Here is a 20,785-nt window from a genome sequence, read left to right on the forward strand (position 1 = left end):
GGGGATGTGTCAGTCTTAAAGGAGTGTAGCAGGCGCTTGGGTGAAGACTAGAGTAGGGCTGGGGGCAGAGATCACAGAGGAGGGTCTGGGCACTGCTGGGTCCAGAGGGTGTCTCAGTGGGTCCTGGGGCATTCACCAGTGCAGTTACAAACCAGTTCTCCAGTTCCCTCCAGTGATGGGGCTGGCTAAGGACAACCACAAGGCTGAGTGTGAGCTTTGCTTTTCTATTCCCAGTGTTCCTACCCCCACATCCCCAGAAATGCCCCAGCTGCCTCACAGCCAGTTCGAGCTCAAGATGAAGGGTTCTTCTCTGCTATTTTTCTGCTTTTCTATCATTTTTAGGGTTCTTCCCTTGGAAAGCAGCATGACAATGTGAGTTTAGATCAAGCATGTATTAAAAATGCCTCAGCAAACTCTCTCAGCCTCCACACGCTGCAGCAGCTGGAAAGCCAGAGGTACATCCAGGAGGTCCGGCTTCCACATAAATGTTGAGAGTCCTTTTAGGCCCATGGAAGCTCATGATGTCTTGGAGCAATGTTCCTCTGCCTAGTTACAGGCCATGCAGCAAAGTCCTTTTATTTGTCTGGAACTGCTGTGGATGCTCTGATCCCGAGGCTGGGCTGTCACTCTTTGCTCTGGGTGTGCCAAACCTCTCTCATCCTCCGTGAGTCATCTCCCTTTCCTAACTGGAAGGTCTCAGCTTTCTTTCCTGACTTTGAACCCTTTCTAAGTCCCTGATACACTTGTTGAGGTGAGGGAATCAGAATTATCTGCAACAAGTTTGCACTGTGGATTTTACAAAGAAACACTTGATTTCTTTATTTTTTTTCCCTGCTTTCTATTCTTTTATTTTGCTTTTTCAGTGACTGTCAAGGAGTCTGAACCAATTTCCTCACAGCATTAATAGCTGCAGCCCCACATTGTTGCTCCTGCATGTCAGCATCCAGCAGGTATCCATCATTTTGTGTGGAAAGCCAGGATGTTCCCCCCGGGTCCGTGACTCCACATCTCTTCCTGTTGCCTGCCATCCATCACGGTGATAGCTCAGACACTGAGACAGGGAAGGTCCATCTGCAGATCTTTGCAGGTGGCCCTTAGCGTTACCGTCTGGACTTCCTTTGTCTCATCCACAGAATGTCACCTTCCCAGTCCTTCTTTTCCCAGATTAATTCTGGCTCTTTGGGCAGGACAGCTCCTGGCTCAGCTGGCCCAGGGCTCCCCAGGTGAGCCTGCCCCAAGCACTCACCTCTCCATCCTACCTTCAGTCCCTATCTCCATAACCAGTTATTTATCCATGCGAACACCCCAACTTTCCTCCAATATTTTTTATAAATGGAGGCATTGCTGACTTTTGTGGAGGATCTTGGATGGGGAGCTGACGATGAAAACACATTTCTCCTATTACTGATGCAAGATAAATTTTGATTTAGTGATTATGTCTTCCTTTAAATTATCCTGTATGCCAGGGATATAATAGCTTCTGGTTTATGGTATTTTAAACTCTAATATGGCTTTGATTCCATCATGTTTTTGAAGTTTTATGATTACAATAAAGAAGGTCTTGTAAAATTATTTATAACTGTAATACACATTTCCTTTTGCAGAGGGGCTCTTGACATCCTCCTCTGTAGGGTTCAGTATTCTCACACAAACCAGATTTGATTGTGTTTCTTATTCAAGCCGTCACATTAGATACACACTGCACATACCTCTTCTTTTCATGATATTTAGGGTTTTTTAGACCTAAACTGACATTTAGATAGAAAGAATAAATTTACTTGGCTATTTCTCGATATTCTATGAGAGGCTACATCAGGAATCACATTTAGAGCACTGACATTTCCAGCAGCAATACCTGTATTGTAAACCCACTGGATATGATGACAAAATCAAATTTTGGTTAGGAAAACATGTATGAAAATTATTTACAATAAAAGCAGGGAGAGGGAGAGGCATTATCAAAGCACTGCCAACGCCACCTCCTCAGCAGCTGGGTGAAATCTGGCATTTCCCTGCTGAATTGACTGTGTCAGAGTTAATGCTGGAGAAGTGCCAGAACATTATTTGAAATCTCTCTTTGAATATGGGATGTGGAGGCACCAGGCAGAGGATTCCCTGCAGACAAGGAGCAGAAAATCTGCCTGTGCAGCAGACAGAGAAATCGGCACTCTTTTTCACTGGGATATTTTTAGATTCTCTCAACCTGGTGAATAGACCCAATATAGAAGACATTAATTGCTGGTACAGTCAGAAGTATTGAGAAAGTCTAGGTTTGCACCCATGATGATTGGAGATTTCAATAATCTTAATTTTGATCATCCCTTCCAGTAAAATTCAAGTTAAATATCGCATTAGAGATAAACTCTCTGTGTCTCTGCACCCAGCTGACTTTATAAAGTGTTTATGAGCTGGCTAAACCCCCCAGCCATAGGAGGAGACTAATGAATCTTTAATGCTTTGTTTACTTCAGAGCACTGACAGCTAAACTTAAACCCTTCAAACTTAGCTCAGAAGGAGGCGGATGGGGGGGTGTGTCTGCAGGAAATTCCAATATTTATTTTGATTCATTGCAACTTGGATGAAAAGTTCCAATAAGAAAAGATATCATGGACAGTTTTATGTGAGCTTGCAAGAGGTTAAGTATTTTCAGGTTTGTTTTTGTTTTGAAGTGTTATTTATTTATTTATTTATTTACTAAATCCTGGTTCCAGGTTAAACTCTTTTTCTGGATAAAAAATAGAAGTAGAAAACATGCTAACAATGTTAAAATTTCAAATAGAATGCAGTAAAAATTGTGGAGTCCAACTTGGAGATTTCCATAAAAAACTGTATGTGCCATAACTTCGGTGTTTTGTGTTCTGGGTGGAACACACAGCACATTTAACAGAGGAAATGCTGAATATACTTGTGGTGCATTTCATGCTGCTCTTGAAAACTTAATTTTTCCTTGTCTTGCTGCTTTTCAGGTGTTCAGTCACAGAGCAAACCAAGCGTATCTATATTTATGTACACAGGCCATCCCATGGCTCTGTGTATTCTCTTTGGAAACGCTGTCATTTACTGCTGTTTGTGAAGCAGAAAATTGCCAGGGTGTCTGAGGTGCAGCTCTTAATTCTGCTGAGGGGCATGAGGAGAAGGGAGCTGGTCGTGCCACTTCAGGGTATGTGGCTGCGCAGCTCTGGATTTGTCTGTAAAATGGGTTATGACTCAGCCTGCCTCATCTGTATCTCAAAGTTTTTAAATCATTCCAATATTCTTCAAGGAAAAGTCTGAAATTTCTAAGCATAAATCAGACGATGTGCAGTGGATTGAAATTAAAATACCAGAGTATGTTCCGGTGTAGAAGGTTTTGGAAACCAGGTGCACCTCAAAATCCTTTGCCACTGCCTTAAATAACTTCATAGGCTGACTGGAATTGGTTAATTTCTAAATTGCACAGTACCAGTCAAGAGCAAAACCCTTGCCATGAAACATTTAAATACCATGACAACCTTGATTATGGAATTGCATTTCCTTCTCTTCCCTGGGAGGGTGGGCAGGCCCTGGCACAGGGTGCCCAGAGCAGCTGGGGCTGCCCCTGGATCCCTGGCAGTGTCCAAGGCCAGGTTGGACATTGGGGCTTGGAGCAGCCTGGGACAGTGGAAGGTGTCCCTGCCCATGGCAGGGGTGGCACTAGGTGGGCTTTGAGGTCCTGTCCAACCCAAACCTATCTGGGATTCTGTGAAGGACAAGTCTGTGACAGCTCCCTTTAAAAAGACCCAGGGCACTCACATATATTTTGAAAAGCTTAAAGTATAGGCCCGGCTTCCAAATTTTTGCTGGGGCCAGAATTGAAGCATTCCCTCACATACAGAGTTTCATAATGTATGATGTGCTCTGAGGAATTCCAGAAGTTTCCTGATGAAATTTTTGCCAGTGGGATTTCTTTTAAGAAATGTGAAAGTTAGGAAGACAATTCCTATGTGTGTGAACAGGATTCTGCTTCCAGGGGGTAGATCGCAACTTTAGTTAAAAAACTCAGGCCTAGTTTGGAGTGAAAATGGGGGAAATACTGTAATGGATCTGTCTCGTTTCAGCTGCTGCAGCCTCCAGCTCAACATCATCTGCATTTTGACAATTATTGAGCAGATTATTTAAAAACACACTAATCCAAGCTAACTATGTTAGCTGTGTCAACTCTACTGAAAATATAACTACTGTTATATTTAGTTGTGAAAATAAAGTATTGCTGTAGTTGCACTGACTGGTGCTGTAAGTCAAGCGTTAATCAAACAGATAAATTCATTTTTCTGGGTTTGGGGGGGAGTTAAATGTCTGTGATGCAGGATTAAGGAAGCAGGGATGATGGTAGGGAGAACCTGGAATGTGGAGTTGTTATAGATAGAATCAATCAGTTAAGTAAGAAATCAAGTATGCAGATTTGGTCACCTCTGAGGACAAATGGATCATTTGGCATTTTTCTGCTAATGAAGATCTTTACATTAAGAGGAAGAAAGCCTTGGCTTGAAGCAGATGTATCAGTGATAAGATGGCATCAGCACTCTGGGACGGAGATTTCTTGCCAGAACACAGGCTTGGAGAGGAGAACAAAGCGGAGATGGAGGAACTGAGTCAGAAAACTGCTCCTGGAGAGTGTTTCTTCCCATGTAGCTGCCACTCTTTATTTGGATTTGCATCCCATCACCAGGATCTGCTTCTCGTCGTGTTCACATCTCATTTCTGAGCAGGACAATGGTTTGTTCTGATCTCAGGAAATCTCTTCACAAGGTTCTGTTTCTGTGATCTGAAAACATCTCTGGGTTCCCCCTAAATGAGGTTCATTCATTGGCACAGGGAAACTTTCATTCCTTCTTACAGTTGATAAGGGCTGAGAAAATAAATCCGTTAAAGGCTACTGACTGGTGCACTTCTGTTACAACTGAATCCAGGAATGTCACCAGGCTTAATGAGATGATTTGTCTCTACCAGTGAAGGGTTGTTTTTTGTAATTTATATCCATTAACCTTTTACTTCAAAATTACTCGAATTATTGTATGTCTTCTCATAGGAAACACCCTCATTAATACAGTCAGCTTTGTATAGGAAAAATAAATTCTGATATTTGGACTGATTTATTTTGTATACTTTTAGCCAGTTGCTATGAACCCCTGCTCTTTGCACCTCAGCAACTCCCATCCTTAAATCTGAGAGTTTTAATGTGGTTGCAGTCAATTTTAAATGTATGCAGGGCTTTTGTACTGTGAGCACAGTTAAGAATTGCTCTGATTAATATGTTTATAAATGTTAATGAACAGGCATGTAGTGAAACATTCTATGCTGTATTTACTGGGGTCCAAAGCACATGTATTTCCCACTTGGGAACCCCAGTCTGCAAAGCTTTAAGTGCAAAGGATTTTAAGTTAAGGTTGGGCATAATTGAATTTTTTCCCCTTGAGTGCTGCGAAGTGATTTTGTTAATTTTTTATTCTCCCTTTTAAGATGAATGACCCTACCTCTGAGTTTTGTCTGATACTTTACATGATTTCAGCAAGCCTTCTTAATTAACTGGAGCCCTTTATGTCCTGGACATGTATTTGATGGAAATAGGAGAGGATGGGACACCCTGTACTTTGATTCTTAGTCATAGAGCAATTTGATGGTTTAATTAAGGTCACACCTCTGGATTTAGTTGAGCACCTGAGACTTTTGAACCTTTGCACTTTGTAGGCTGCTTAACCTTTTATCTCCTGCCCAAATTTCTTGCTCTGGGGTGAGTATTCGAGGACTTTCTTGACCACTTCCTTGCTGAACCCAAAACCTTGAAGGAAAGCCTTGAAGGGGAGGGAAAGATGGATCAAACAGGGAAGAAGAGAAATTTTTGGAAAAAATGCCTTAATATTAGAGCCTCTCTTTCTTCCCACACACATTAGGTACACACTAACTTCTCTGGAAAACGGGAAAAAGTATGTTCACAGATGGATTTTAATAGAGAAGATGTCTGGAAATATAATTAAATTTCTCTATCTTTTTCATATGTTATTTGAATTCCAGGAGATTTTCAGGTGCTTCAGTACTGGGTAGGTCTCTGCTTCTCCTAATTCCACCCCTTTCATTTATTTTTCTCCTTACATGCAATTTAATAAGGCAACTTGGTTGTCCTGCAATGTGAGATTCATGGTTGGCTTGATCTTGTTTTTCATTTTTCTAATGGATTTTCCTCCCTAATGCTGCATTTCTCCCCCAGTCCTTGACATATTCTGAGGAGCTCTTGCTCACCTCTGAATTCTTTATTAATGTGAGCACACTGGAGCAGGGGAAGATTGCCAGCGACGACGGGAGGAATGCTGGGCTAAATGTCACTTGTCTGAGAGCAGCTTCTGTACAATTGGTGCTGCTTTCTCTCTGTCACCAGGGGAGGAGAGTGGGGAATACTCGTGGTAGAAAGTGAGTCTTGGAGAGCCAGCCTTTGTTTTGGGGAGGAATCTTTCTCTTTGAGCTGCACAGCCTTTGACACCGGGGTAATCCGTGTCTGTGTGTGTACATGTGCATTCTGTACAAAGGCTGTAATCAAAGAATTCTTTTTGAAAGTCAGGAATCCAAGCATTCAGAACTTCTGGCTGTACCATTTGCTTTATTCTTCCCCCTTTGGTGTTGAGCCTAAGGCAGGAGCCTTGTGGAGCAAAGGAGGGATTGCAGATGGTTTCATGATAAATCTCTGCATCAGAGGTGGATTAATCCTGCCTCAGTAGCTCCAACACCGGTGTTTCCGACACTTCCACTTCTCGTGTGTCCTTTTGGTGGGTAACTTTGGTTCAGAAGCTTTAGAAAAGTTCTGGTTTGCACTGCTGAAAACCAGAAGGAGCATTTTGTACTTTGGAGCAGGATTAGCTTTCTCCTGTAGTGTTGCTGAATTTCATGAGTATGAGAATGTGAAGCATGTGACCCATGGCTGAGGGATGTTGTGTGTCAGTCAATGGCTCCGAGTTCCTGCACATCCAAGGGGATTATTACTCCTCAACACCAGCTCCTTACACAACCATCTCTACTCATCCCTACGACAAAGAATTAAAGAACTCATTTCTGAATAACTGCAGAACGTTCATAGGAGTTTTGGAGTATTTCTGGCTCCAGTTTGGTAGATGGAGATTTGTTTCAGCCATGATTCCCTGCAGGTTAAAGGAACTCCACTGTTCTGCCCTGCTTCCTTGCCAGCCAAACTCATCCTATAGGTGGGGGTTCCCAAGGCTTTCAGCCATGGCATTGCACAGATTTTTTTCTCACCATTTGGACCAAAGCTTTATCTTATTTATCTATGTAAAGTGTTTCTAATTGATTTTTTTTTTTAATTAAGAAAAAGTTATTTGAAGGTGAGACCTGTTGGTTCAGATCATTCTCTGCTTCCACCCTCGTTGGTGCAGCAGCTCCATCTCTGCTGCTCAGCTCGAGGCTCCTGTGCCTGCTGCAGCTCCCCAGGCTGCTGCTGTGGCTCTGTGCAAAATCTGCCCATTAATTGGATATTAAATGTTCATTCCAGTGGGTTTCACTTAGTTTTTCCTGGAACCTATTACTGTTGCAAGCTTTTCTGATGTTTTAAAGAAACTTAAAACTCCCAATTTTCATATCTTACTGGCGTTTTCATTTGAAAAATAAGCCTTGCACTTGATATGTTCTTTAGTATTTTTGCAATCTCTTCACAAAATGGTCTTTAGTTAAAAGTGCCCCCTTGTTCTGATGGGAATAGACAAGAAACATTCCAGTTGTGTTTTCTGCATTCTGGTGAATGCTCTTGAACCTCTGTTTAAGATCACTTGGGGTTTGCTGAAGGCACATAAGGTTTTAAGCTGTAATTAATGAAGAGTAGTAGGAGTTTAGGGGCTTTTTTTCCCATCCGAGGAACAGTGCACTGAGCAGGACTCCTTTTCTAGGAAATATTCCAGGAGGGGCTTGGAACAAGAGGATCTTTATGGTCCCTTCCAACCCAAACCATTCTGGGGATGGTTTGGGGGGTTGGCTCAACCCAAACCATTCTAGGGATGGTTTGGGGGGTTGGTTCAACCCAAACCATTCTGGGGATGGTTTAGGGGGTTGGCTCCAACCCAAACCATTCTGGGGATGGTTTAGGGGGTTGGTTCCAACCCAAACCATTCTGGGGATGGTTGAGGGGGTTTGCTCCAACCCAAACCATTCTGGGGATGGTTTGGGGGGTTGGTTCCAACCCAAACCATTCTGGGGATGGTTTGGGGGGTTGGTTCCAATCCAAACCATTCTGGGGATGGTTTAGGGGATTGGTTCCAATCCAAACCATTCTGGGGATGGTTTGGGGGGTTGGTTCCAATCCAAACCATTCTGGGGATGGTTTAGGGGATTGGTTCCAACCCAAACCATTCTGGGGATGGTTTGGGGGGTTGGTTCCAATCCAAACCATTCTGGGGATGGTTTAGGGGATTGGTTCCAACCCAAACCATTCTGGGGATGGTTTGGGGGGTTGGTTCCAACCCAAACCATTTTGGGATTTTTGTAGCTGTTTACTGCCAGTCTAAAATACCTAGAAAGAGGCTGGGGGAGAATAAGGGCCAAGTCCATCCTTTGATCTTAAGAGCTATGACCGTTTTGGAAGGCACTTCCCTTGGGATCATTCACAGCAGAGCAGCTGCCCTGTCCCAGCCCTCCGAACTGTGTCACGTTCCAAGTCTGGCTGTGCATTCTGAGTTGTCTCCTCTCTTACCCTGGCTTTCTCTCCCACAGAGCATGGGCTTGTCCCTGCCAGCAGCACCACGAGGAGCCTGCTGAGCGAGTGCAGGGCGAGGACAAGTGAGCTGCTCCGGGGATGCTGCCCAGGGTGCTTCTGCATGGCAGTGGAATAAGGTCCAGCTGACAAGCAAGGCTGGGGGAGCTGTGGAAGAAAAGTGCCCAGAGGAGAACAAGGGATACAGTGCAGTCAACTGGAGGTTTTACTGGAAGCCACGCACACCCAGGATTGAAAGGTGAGGGGCTTTTTTCAATTTCATTTTTGGGTTAGCTGTTAAATGCGGGGAATACACTTTTTTAATGCTAAAGAAAACAGTCCCAAAATCCCAGGATCCCTGAGGCTGGAAAAGCCCTCCCAGACCATGGAGTGCAACCTGTGCCCACTCCCCACCTTGTCCCCAGCCCAGAGCACTGAGTGCCACATCCAGGCCTTCCTTGGACACCTCCAGGCATGGGCACTCCACCAATGCCCCCCTTCCAATTCCTGACTACCCTTTCCACGAAAAAATTCCCCCTGGTGTCCAACCTTGTGATTTGTCCCTAATATGTGTCTTTATTAAAGTTACCTGAGGAACTGCATGTGTTAATTTGCTTGAGTTTAGTAAGTTTACCTAATGTTTAATTTTAGGTTGGTTCTGGTGATCAAATGTCCTGGGAATAAAAATTTCCCAGGAGCTGACTCTTACCTGACAGTTTAGAGGGGTAGAGATGGAATTAAATGCTTCAATACTGGAGGCAGACTAGAGTGACAGACAGGAGCAGGACAAGATCCTTGTAGGAGGCTGAAATCAGGTAAATACAGAATGGAAATGGAGAGTAAGAATGAGGCTCTCAAAAGTAGCTTGAAGATGAGATCAGTTATCACATTACTCGATGCTTTTAAGTCCCAATTCTATAGAATTCAAGAAATTCTTGAAATCCGTGGGGCTGGATAAAACATTCTTAACCAGGGTTTGCAGGGGATATCCAAACACATGAGAGTAATGTTCCCTTCCAGCCTTTTGTTATCTGTTTGCAGCTGATGGAAAGCATCCTTTTCAGGGTTGCAATTGTGGCAGATAAAATTATAGCTGGCAATTAGTGGCAATTAGAAAGAGAGTGTGAATTGTCTTCCGTGCATCAGAAACAGAGCTGCTGTTGTTGGGTTTTAAACGGGAAGCGTCTGACGTGGGAGGCACAGGTTGGGTAATTTGCCAGGTGTGACATTTAAGTATTTGCTGATCACTCAGCTGCCTGAAAGGGTTCCTGCCCTGTGGGAATGGGGGTTATTAAATGTTGCAATAGATTTGCAGTTTGTGTTCTTGATCGCCTCAGTAGTACAACCTGACCTTTATTTGTGGCATCACCTAAAACTTGATGTCATTAATTCCAGTGCATAAGATTACTGTACTCACATCTGTTACCTTTGCCAGCCAGCCTGGTTAATTAACTTCTGTGCTGGTGATTCTCGGTGACATCTCCAAATACATGCAAAAGGCAACATTAAAATAGATTATTTTTGGGAGGTTTTTTTGTTTGGTTGGTTGTTTTTTAATATTACATGTTATCTTTTAGCACATTCTCTCCTAGCTGATACTCCCTCTGCCAAGGTGGGTCCCAGGGGCCTGGTGAGGTTGAGTTAATAGAGAATGAAATTGCTGTGAGGTTTTTAGGGTTGTACCTGTGTTTTCAGTTACAAGGGCTAGTCAGACAATGTGTCAGGAGTAAACTCTCGATTGTGGCAGGAGCGGAGCAGCAAAACCTTCCCAGCATCATCAGCTAACAAAGACTGGCACATAAAATGCCACAGGTTGATCCTGTTGCCTGATAGGTTCGTGTGCTAGGTTAGGTGTTACCCAGGCAGTAAATTCCTTTGTTTTTGTGGAGACAACAGATTTGTAATCAGCCTAGACAGGAAGTTACAGCCTACTTTTTACACTGCTGTGTAAGAGCATGTCCCAAAATCAGACTCATTTACAAAGTCAAATGATGACACAGAAAAATAGAAAATTCAAACTGAACAGGCTGATAACTATTTATAATTTATATTTAATTTAATTTTGTCAGGCCTAGCTAGGATTAAACTACATCTAGGCTGTGTTTATGCAAAAATGGCAAACATCAAGGAATTCTGACAAGTTACTGGTGTTTTTCTATTTAGCATTGCAGTTCTCTTATAAATTTAAATTGAAAGCAAAATGCTCAGAAACAGGAAAGTTTTAAAATATTTATTCGCTTATATTATGAACCGTCCCAACCAATTCAAGAAATTGTTACCTCAGGTGATCCAGAAGGGTCCTTCACACGAGCCTGTTGTCAGTACTGCTCTTATTTATTGCAACCACTACAAGTAAAAATGATACTTCAGAAACTCAGAATTGCAGCAAACTCTTGGAATAATTCTTTTCCCAAGTGTTTTCCAGCGTAGCCTTGTATAATTTATACCACACACACACACACGAAAAATAGGTGAAAACCAATTTTGTTATAACCAGTTTCCTATCATGTAAATAAAATGGTTTTCTCGTGCTGCGCTCAACCAAACTCTTCCAAATGCTGGCTGGATTGTGGTGTTCCATCAGCATTAGCTGTGGTTTGCACTCCAGTCCTGGCGTGGGGTTGGAGTAGGAGCTGTAGGGAACAAAAAACTCGTGTCATTATTTTTCATCCTTTCACAAATGCTCTTTTTCTCTCGGGTTTACTCAAGCAAATGTGGTAAATGATTTCCAAAACTCACAGTCATGTTTTCTTCCATCCTCAAAGGAAAAGCCTCCACTTGTTCTTGAGGGCAGATGTAGCAACAAAGTTATTCTTTCTATTTATTTAGTGTAGAATGATCTCATGGCTGCTCAGCTTCTACCTTCAACTAGATTCAGCTTCTAATTAAAAAAGAAAAGAAAAAAACCCCAGCCTTTGTGTGTGGAAGTGCCTTTTTGCTTTTCATCCCTAATGGAATTCACAGAGTGTTGAAAGAGAAAACCCTGTTACGAGTATTGGCCCTTTTGCAGGCTTGAGGGATGAAGTCTCATCCTGAGCTGGTTATCAAAGCAGTGTTGGAGAGAGCTCCTCAGGTGCTGGCTGGTAACCTATTAGTCCAGCATTTACTGGCATGTAGATTACACACCTCTTCCTTAGCTCTTTTCCCTTCCCCAAAGCTGGCAGTCACTTTAGATTTACGTAGAGATTTCCTGGAAACTTTTTATTTCTTAGCAGTGGCACCTATGCTGATGTCTGGGAGCTTGATTGGAATCAATAAATGTAATGAGTAGTAAGATTAATTCTCCCAGCGCTCCAAAATCTTTTGGCAGTTGCATTAAACTTTCAAACCCTGTATAAATTTCTCGAGCAAATTTATTTAGTGAACTCCAGTTATGGCTGTCTTGGACAATACAAGAATATACTAAAAACGTGGTTCAGAAAAGGGAAGGGGTAGGGAGGGAGCAGATGCTCAGTGCTGCCCAAAGTCAGGGGAGCAGCAAATGCTGGCACTTGTAAATCATATGTCGGGGGCTTTATTTAGAAAGAGAACACTCAGTGAACTCTCTGCAGCACATGGGAATATATTTTTTTGTCATTTTTCTTTTCATAGAACCACGGAATGGATTGGAAGGGGCCAATGATTGAAGGACATCTCATTCCTGCCATGGGCAGGGACACCTTCCACCGTCCTAGGTTGCTCCAAGCCTGGCCTTGGACTCTTCCAGGGATCCAGGGGCAGCCCCAGCTGCTCTGGGCACCCTGTGCCAGGGCCTGCCCACCCTCCCAGGGAACAATTCGGGGCCAGTATGCCATCTATCCCTGCCCTCTGGCACTGGAAAGCCATTCCCTGTGTCCTGTCCCTCCACCCCTTGTCCAAGGTCAGGCAGAATAATCTGGTTTAACTTTCCCTTTAGGAAAGCTGCTGTGTCACACAGAACGAGTCAGGTATAACCAGATAAAGTGGTGTTACAAAACCTGAGAGGGATTTCATCCCTCAGACACTTCCAGGATTGTTTTCTCTGTGAGACAGCTGAAAATGATCAACTGTTATCCAGTCTGGAATGATCTGTTTTTGACTGACTCACAGTAACTCAGTCCTTCCATTTTTAGTTCAAGTCCACAGGTGGTTCTCAGGTTGTTCAGGAAATGAGGTCCTCCTGAGCTGAAAAAATCCATGTGTGAATGAATTGGTTTGAAAATGTGCGCCTTTGAGTATGTGAAAGAATCAGTAGCAGGAGGGAATGTTCAAACTCCTGCTTTTATTTAAGCAGCTGTGGTGTTTAAATAGTGGACTTCACATGTCAGACTGCACGAAAAGTGATTAGAGGCCGATAGCTCTGGAAGTCTCACAGTTTCCTGTATGGTATCTAAATTGTCAAAAGCAGTTGTTGCTGTTACCTTGCAATAATACTCTTGCTTTAGAAAGGAAGGTTTAAGTTTTTGGTTTTTTTTGAAACGTAAGAGTAGCAATATTTAGCACAAAAACATCTATTCTGGAAAGATACTGGCTGTGTATTTACTGAAGGTTTTGGTGCTCTTTGTGACTGGCTTGCATGAATAAATTTCCTTTGAATGACAGTGTTCATTGTGCAGAACATAAAAGCTATTGTGGTGTGCTGTAATCAGAAAGACAACATATAACAATATCAATACATTTAATAATAATAACACATTTATTAATTAATTTAATAAAATAATCCTGATGCTTGTGATTTATTTGTATGATAAGGAGAGGGAAACCTGATGGCCTTTGATTTATTTGGGTATTTTGCCAGAAAAATGTAAACTGGATATGCTTATCTTATGACCATGGACAAGTCTCTCTAAGTGGCCCAAACCAGCTTAGAGATAAAGTTTCTTTTAGGTGCCCTATAGCCCTTGAAGGGCTGTAGGTTGTCTTTCATGGCATTTTTTTCTAATTCAGTCTGTTGGTGTTCCCTATTAATAAATAATTTTTCCAAAAAGCAGTCCCTCAGCACCAACCTGCCCTTGGCCTGCACAGGGTCAATTCTGCATTTCTGGGATTCTGGACCTGTCAACTTCCAGCTGCATGCAGAGTCTCTCAGATGTAATCGAAAGATTCTGTGATATCCACTGGCAAACTTCTTGAGAAAACAACAACCACCTCTGATAGAAGTTAAAAGGAGGATTTTTGTACAAAAACTTCACCCTGGGAGGCTGTCAGACTCGAGGGCACTAATTTTGTTGCTGCTGCAGAGCACAGTGATACAGCCTGTCCAGCTCTTCTAATGACGCACATCTGGTGTATTTGTACCCACTCGAGCCACTACCTTCAGGTGAGTCCTCTTGGTTAAAGTGGCTTTTTGGGCAGCAAACAATGGATGGGGATTTTGGAGAAGGATTCTGTACCGAGAGTTTTTGGCCTCAGCTCCTCACCAGTGTGTTTTAAAGAAGTTAGTGGGAACTTCAGCAAAGAAATGCTTCCACGGACAAATAATGGATTAGAAAGTAGGAAATGGGGGTTAAAAGCCTGGGATCAGTCCTCATGAGGGAAGGGGCTCACCACTGGAGTGAGAAGCACATCAGGATCTCTGTTGTTCAGTATATCCTGAAAAACAGGCTTACTGTGGACACATGAGGATATTTAGTGATGGCGGTAAGTTGCTTTGGGGGTTCTGAAGGCAAGAGCTGACAAGGAAGGTCTGCAGAGGACCCTGTGAGAGGGACTGCTGTTAAAATGCCAAGTGAAATTCAGTGTAATTGGCAAAAGATACACAAGAGAGAAGTCATTTTAACTCCATCTCTGATCTGGTTGCTGCCATTTGGGAGCAGGAGTTTGAACTTGCAGTAGGTGGTTCTGTGAAAATGTCCAGTCAAGACTAACCAATACATTAAAAATGTGCTGTGTGGAGAGTAAAGAATCAGTTGCTCACTGCTGCTTTAAAGACCTCAGCTGAAGCTTGCAGGAGCCAGGGCTCAATGCAAACAGGAGAGGGGAGTTTTCACCCCATTGGGACAATTCCAGGGGATGTTGGAAGTTCATACACGCTAAAGGGAAGAGCAGAAAGAGCAGATGTGGTTTTAGAGGAGAAACCCACTGCAAGTTACTGAGCGCCTGAACTGAACATGGCTTAATGAACACCTGGCCTAGAAATGGTGGACAGGGAGAAAGGTGCAAAGATGTGGGGGGTTCTTCTTTCCTTGTTCCACTGCCTTGGCTTCTGCTTTTGACATGATTGGAGGTGAAGAACTGGGTTGCCTGGTTCTGGGAGGGCTGAGGTCGTTTTGCTTGTTCAGCTGGAGCAGAGGAGCCTCAGTGCAGAGCTGATCATGGTCTGAGGGGCAGCTCCCATCTCTGCTCCCTGGGACAGGGACAGCACCCAGGGAGTGGCTGGAGCTGGGCCAGGGGAGGCTCAGGGTGAGATCAGGGAAAGGTGCTTCCCCCAGAGGGTGCTGGGCACTGCCCAGGCTCCCCAGGGAATGGGCACGGCCCCGAGGCTGCCAGAGCTCCAGGAGCGTTTGGACAGCGCTGCCAGGGATGCCCAGGCTGGGGTTGTTGGGGTGTCTGTGCAGGGACAAGAGCTGCACTGGATGATCCTTGTGGGTCCCTCCCAGCTCAGGATATTCCATGAGCCCTCCAGCCTGCTCTGGAATGGCCTTTCTAACTCCTGGCACTGTGCTGAGTGTTTCAGAGGATCTGCCTGAACAGGAGTAGGCCCAAAATCCCCTAATGCCCATTCCCCATCTCAGCAGCAAATGTGTTTTTACTGCTTTTAGCAGGTTCGCTGTCAGAAATGAGAACACGTTTGGGATGGACAAGCCCCTGCAATTTCTCTGTGGGAGTGCAAGCTTAAATAGGATGAGGTAACCTGAGGATTGAGCTCTGCTGATGAAGATTTCAGATTATTATTTCTGCCTGTTTGGCTGCAGTTCATGAGAAGGGGTTTGACCGATGTGGAATTTGCCTTCAAGAATGTTCACTCCAGCCATGTGTCTGGGCAGGAGTGCTCCCACCTTCCAGGCATTTATCCCAAATGTCGGGCTGGGGTTGGCAGTTTGACACACACCGGAATGGCACCTGGAGCTTACACAGGCAGATGGATTCTCCTGGACAACTGGGAAGTCACTCATTTAGAAAATGTCATTCATTTAATTTAAGTTTTAGATTCAGGATAACGCTCCATTGTTTGACATTGCAAAGAAAACCCAGCACTGCTTATACCTTAAAGGTTAAACCTCTGTACTAGTAGATGAATTAACCTTTCTGATAGATTTATATGATCTTTCAGACATGACATGAAAGCCTTGTGCATTGGTTTGTTTTCTGGGGGCTTCTCTGTTGCTTGTGGGTCTAATATCTGTCCTTGAGAAAATGTGAAATTTAAACTTGTCATTTTATGTAGAAGAAACAAGAGAATTTTCGTACTTGTTTTACTTAGTACAGTTCTTTCTCTCCAGGGCTGACTGGTAGAAAGCCTGCTGGTCAAGGTCTTAGGGCAATCCTGATTGAGGTCTCTGTCCCAGGACATATTCTCGGACCAGGTTTGCTTTTTCACACTCAGATCACACCTCTGTTACCAACTCTGTTTACCTTAGAAAATAAACTAAAAAAAAAATTCCCAGAATGGTTTGAATTGGAAGGGACCTTAAACATCATCTAGTCCCAGCCCCCATATATTCAATATATTTAATTTTCTAAATAAGACTGGGCTGTATTTGTGTACCTCAGACCTCTCCTGGTGTATCAGATGGTTTAAATTCCAGCTTAAAGGAAGTCCCTTAAACAGGAAGATTTTTTTCTCTGTCTATTTCAATGCAAGCAGAATGTCAACAGAAGAAATAGCTCTTCTGACTCTGTACACTAACAGTGTAAATCCTGTTGTGTCCTTGGGGCTCTGCTGGCATCTTGCCAAGGAGAGTGGAAACGTTTCCTGCTGGAGAAGACTTTAACGAGGGGTGTATCAAATGTCTCACACATGCAGGCTCTGAATGTTCAGGTCAGCCAGCGTGGAGCTGGAATACGAAAAATGGGCTTTTATTGAGAAGTACTTGTACTGGCAGACATTGTCTTACTGCTTTCCAGAGAACAATTATCTATTAAACAAAATTCTGGATAAGAACAGCCATGTACAGGGTTCTGTGTCGGTGCAGCGATAATCTCTTGGAAGTGGCTGTTTGTTTGAAAAGCCTTTAAAGCTTTTCCAAGATGCTGTGTCTGACTGGAAAAGGATTGTGCATCTAATGGCTCTTCATTTATCCATGGAAGGTTGGTGTTCCCAGGTCTTAGACAAACCCCTGACTTTGAGAGCATCTTTGGCCCTTCCCTTTGGGGAGAAAAGAGAGGGCAAAAGGACAGAGTGTGCGTCACGTGGGCTTTGTTTTCTGCTGAGCAGCTTGGGCTCAGACAGCCTGAATCCCAGGCTCTCTGCCGACCTGTGTGCCACCACCCCACCCCAAACCCTGCAGAGGGGGCACCCACAGCACTCAAGCACTCACACTTCAAGGATCTTGAGTCGCTTCTGGGGTTTTTTGATTTCTGTCTGGAATTTCCTGTTGCTCAGAATCATAGAACCATTGAGGTTGGAAAAGACCTCCAAGATCATCAAGTCCAACCTTGGACCGAACACCACCTTACTTGTAAAGGTTTAGGACTTCACCAGGCCCAGAACACAGAGGCCAGAGACCCTAATTGGGATGATAAATGTGCTGGATTGCCTGCAGATTATGAGACAGCTCCAGTCTTCCTGAGGGCCTTGAAGTTGGGAGCAGTCTGGGAGTCATAGAAGTGCGCCTGCCTCTAGGACGGGATCTGAAAATACAGAATCCCAGAATGGTTTGGGTTGGGAGGGACCTTAAAGCCCATCCCATCCTACCCCCTGGGCAGGGACACCTCCCACTGTCCCAGGCTGCTCCAAGCCCCAATGTCCAACCTGGCCTTGGGCACTGTCAGGGATCCAGGGGCAGGCACAGAAGCACTGGGCACCCTGTGCCAGGGCTTGCCCACCCTCACAGGGAACAATTCCTTCCTAATACCCAGTCTAAACCTTCTCTCTTTGGTTTTGAAGCCATTCTGCCTCATCCTGTTGCTACAGAAAGCAGGCGGAAAAGCCTGGGTGTTTTAAGCATCCAAAGATTAAATGATTGGCTGCTTCCCTGCAGGCCAATGTTATATCCCTTGGTGTCCATGGATAACTTCTTCCCTAGTTGCAGACACGTTGGATGCAGGTGTGGAAGTCTGACAAGTGAGACCAAGTTATCAACCCAGCTTCTCAGCAGATGCACACAAAATATTCTTAAATTATCCTCATGGAGATGATCAGAGCTGCAGCGTTGATGTTGCTACTTCTCAGCCCATGTTTCCTAACCTTAGCATGTGCTTGAACTAAGCGTAGTCAAAATCCACTCGGTCCCCAGCTCACCCACAAATCTAACTGCCAAAGTTTGATTTTTCTGCATTTGTAACCTTCAAATCCTTGGCTGTTTTCATGTCCTGCCCTTAGGTTTGGGTGGGTTTTTTTTCTTTGCTTCATTTACTATTATTATTATTATTATTATTATTATTATTGTTATTGTTATTATTAGTCTAATTGATTTCTTGAGAAACTTTAAATAGAAAAGCAAATAAGGCATTTTTTTCTTTCCATTTAGTAAATGTTACCTGCATGAGCAAGGTTGCAGTGCTCTCCTGGCTGGGATAGTCCAAGTTTCCAAATTGGAAATTTATATCCAACCATTTTTGAGGATGGATGCCTGGGTATACGTGCTTAGAAAATGAGTTTACAGGAACAGGTAAAACAGCTTCTCAGAGCTGTTTTGGGGATTACCACGGAATTTGTTTTTACACTGGAATTGTTGCTTTATTACCACAGATGCAGTGGTATCTGTGTAGTGGTTTTGGGCATTAAATTGTAAAGGCAGAAAGATTCAGGCAAAGAAAGCACTTTCTGATGCAATGTTTGTGTTGTAGCTCAGAGCTCAAAGAGGTTTTGCAGTAATTTGCTGTCTCAATTCCCTATTTCTCTTTCTGTCTAGAACCTGTGGCCCAGAGAGGTACAGGGACTGTCCCAAATACACAGAGCTTTGGGGAGAGAGTTCCTGTCATGGGAATCTTCAGTGCTTTGCTCTCCCAGGCTCTGCTCCATGAGGAAACAGGCCCAGAGTTCACATTTTAGTGGAATAAGTGACCTTTTCTGTGTACAATCAATTTATCTTAAATCCACAAACTGGAAGGATTGCATTGATTTTTAGAGGAAGGCATTGTGGTAAGAATAGGGAAAACAGGGGCAGGAAAACAAAAATTGTAAAAATGCCACTTATTTTTGTTGTGGACACAGGTCGGTCACTGCTGTGGAATCTGCTTATATTTAATGTGTTTTGTGTCTTAAGAGGCAGCTTCAGAAATGTTGAATTTTCATTTTTACGTTGGGACAAGAACCAAACCAAGATTATTTTCCGTGTAAAAGAGCAACAGCTGAGGCCAGAGAGGAGAGAAAGATGTACTCACGCCACACCCTGCAGCACTGAGGCTTTGCAGCAGCCCTGGACCTCCCTGAACAACCTCCAAAAGCAAATGTGTCACCAGCAGATTCCCAAATGTAAGATAGGGCCTGACAAACTCATTTAAAGCCTGGTTCTTAGCAAGTCCGGGCCAAGTTATGTGCTACTGCCATGGGGTTAGTCTGGGAGTGTAATCCAATCTCCAGTTCTTGATGATATCTTGTTGACTTTTGAGTTGATTTCCTTTTAGCAGTGGCCCTGTTAATGCTTCCCTCGATGTGCTGATTGTCAAGGTCATGATTTTTATCAGAAGTCCAGCAGTAATGGGAATTTCATAGCAATTTTAATCACTTTTTTTTGCCATGGAATGGTGGGGGTTTTTTTTGATTTCTTTATTGCTGTCATCAAGACAAGGTATATTCTGACATCCACTTTAGACCGAGTAAATGACGTCGTTATAGTCATCAAAGGAAGTAATGGGCACATAAATTTTTCAGTGAGCAGGCAGTGGAGATGAAATGACATCCTGCAACTGTGCCAGATTTCTCCTGGTATCCGAGTGTTTGGATTGGTGTTCACAATCCTTGGCATAGGTGGCATTCCCAAACATTCCCATATGTTCTCTAATATATAATGAAAATCATTGTGTTGCACTGAGAATTGGCTTTGCCTGTTCTCCCAAGAGAAACTTCCTTCCAAAATCCAATTTTTCTAAGGAATGCTGCATTTGTAGCCTTCAAATCCTTGGCTGTTTTCAGGTCTTGCCTTTAGATTTGGGAGGGGATTTTTTTCTTGCTCTGTTAATTTCATTATTATTATTATTACTATTATTATTTACCTGATTGCTTTCTTTAGAAAGCTTCAAGGCAAAAGCAAACAAGGCAACTTTTTCTTTCCATTTGACCAGTGTGACCTGCACGAGCAAGGCTGCAGTGCTCTGGGACAGCCTAAATTTTCAAATTTGAAATTTACATCCAACCATTTTGGAGGGTGGATGCCTGGATAGATGCCCTTACGTAATTAGTTTTGGTTGAACTGAATTATAATTAATGTAAACAAAGACATAAACTTCACAGTCCAGCAAGAACATCGGTTTTTGTAAACAAAAAAAAAGGAAAAGTGTTATGTATGGATGCATTTGAGATCTTTGAGTTGGGGGTGTTGTTCTGGGGAGTAAACTGGCACGACTAAGGAAAAATAAGGAGCAGACTTAGGGGGGCAGGAAGCCATGGATTCTTTAAGCAACAGATGTAAGTCATTAAAACAGCATGGCATGACACCAGGACATTATATGGTACTGGAATCTGCTGGGTTATGGCACTTAAAAGGCTCTATTACGTTGTGATGTGCAGGGTTAACACCATACACGTGGTTTTTTTCCTAAATAACTCTTCAAAATATTCAGTTCACTTCTTGACAGGCCATTTTTCAAGGGAAATGGCTGCTATTGTTTATTCCTAGCAGCTTGTCTTCTGTGACATGGTTATTATTTTCATGACAAGGCATTAACTGAGCAGCTCTATAATAGCTGTGTCATGCTGGGTTTTTGTTTTCTCCAAACTTTGACTTCTCCTACAACAGATGGACCTTTGTACCTGAATTGTCTTGGTGACAGTGCTGTGAGTCACCCCCAATATTTTCC

At 43.4% G+C, this 20,785-nt stretch overlaps 1 protein-coding gene across 13 annotated transcripts in view; it reads left to right on the forward strand.

The window, feature by feature from the left end:
- Nucleotides 1–8,728: 8,728 nt before the first annotated feature.
- PCDH15 (protocadherin related 15) overlaps nt 8,729–20,785 on the forward strand; it is a 572,690-nt gene continuing 560,633 nt past the window's right edge. For all 13 annotated transcript variants that reach the window (XM_017733770.1, XM_008633276.2, XM_017733771.1 and 10 more), the window contains exon 1: nt 8,729–8,963. The gene's annotated coding sequence lies outside the window, so the exon portion shown is untranslated. The remainder of the gene's footprint in view (nt 8,964–20,785) is intronic.

Source organism: Corvus brachyrhynchos, unplaced genomic scaffold (assembly GCF_000691975.1).
Source record: "Corvus brachyrhynchos isolate BGI_N302 unplaced genomic scaffold, ASM69197v1 scaffold334, whole genome shotgun sequence".
NCBI classification, from domain to species: Eukaryota; Metazoa; Chordata; class Aves; order Passeriformes; family Corvidae; genus Corvus; species Corvus brachyrhynchos.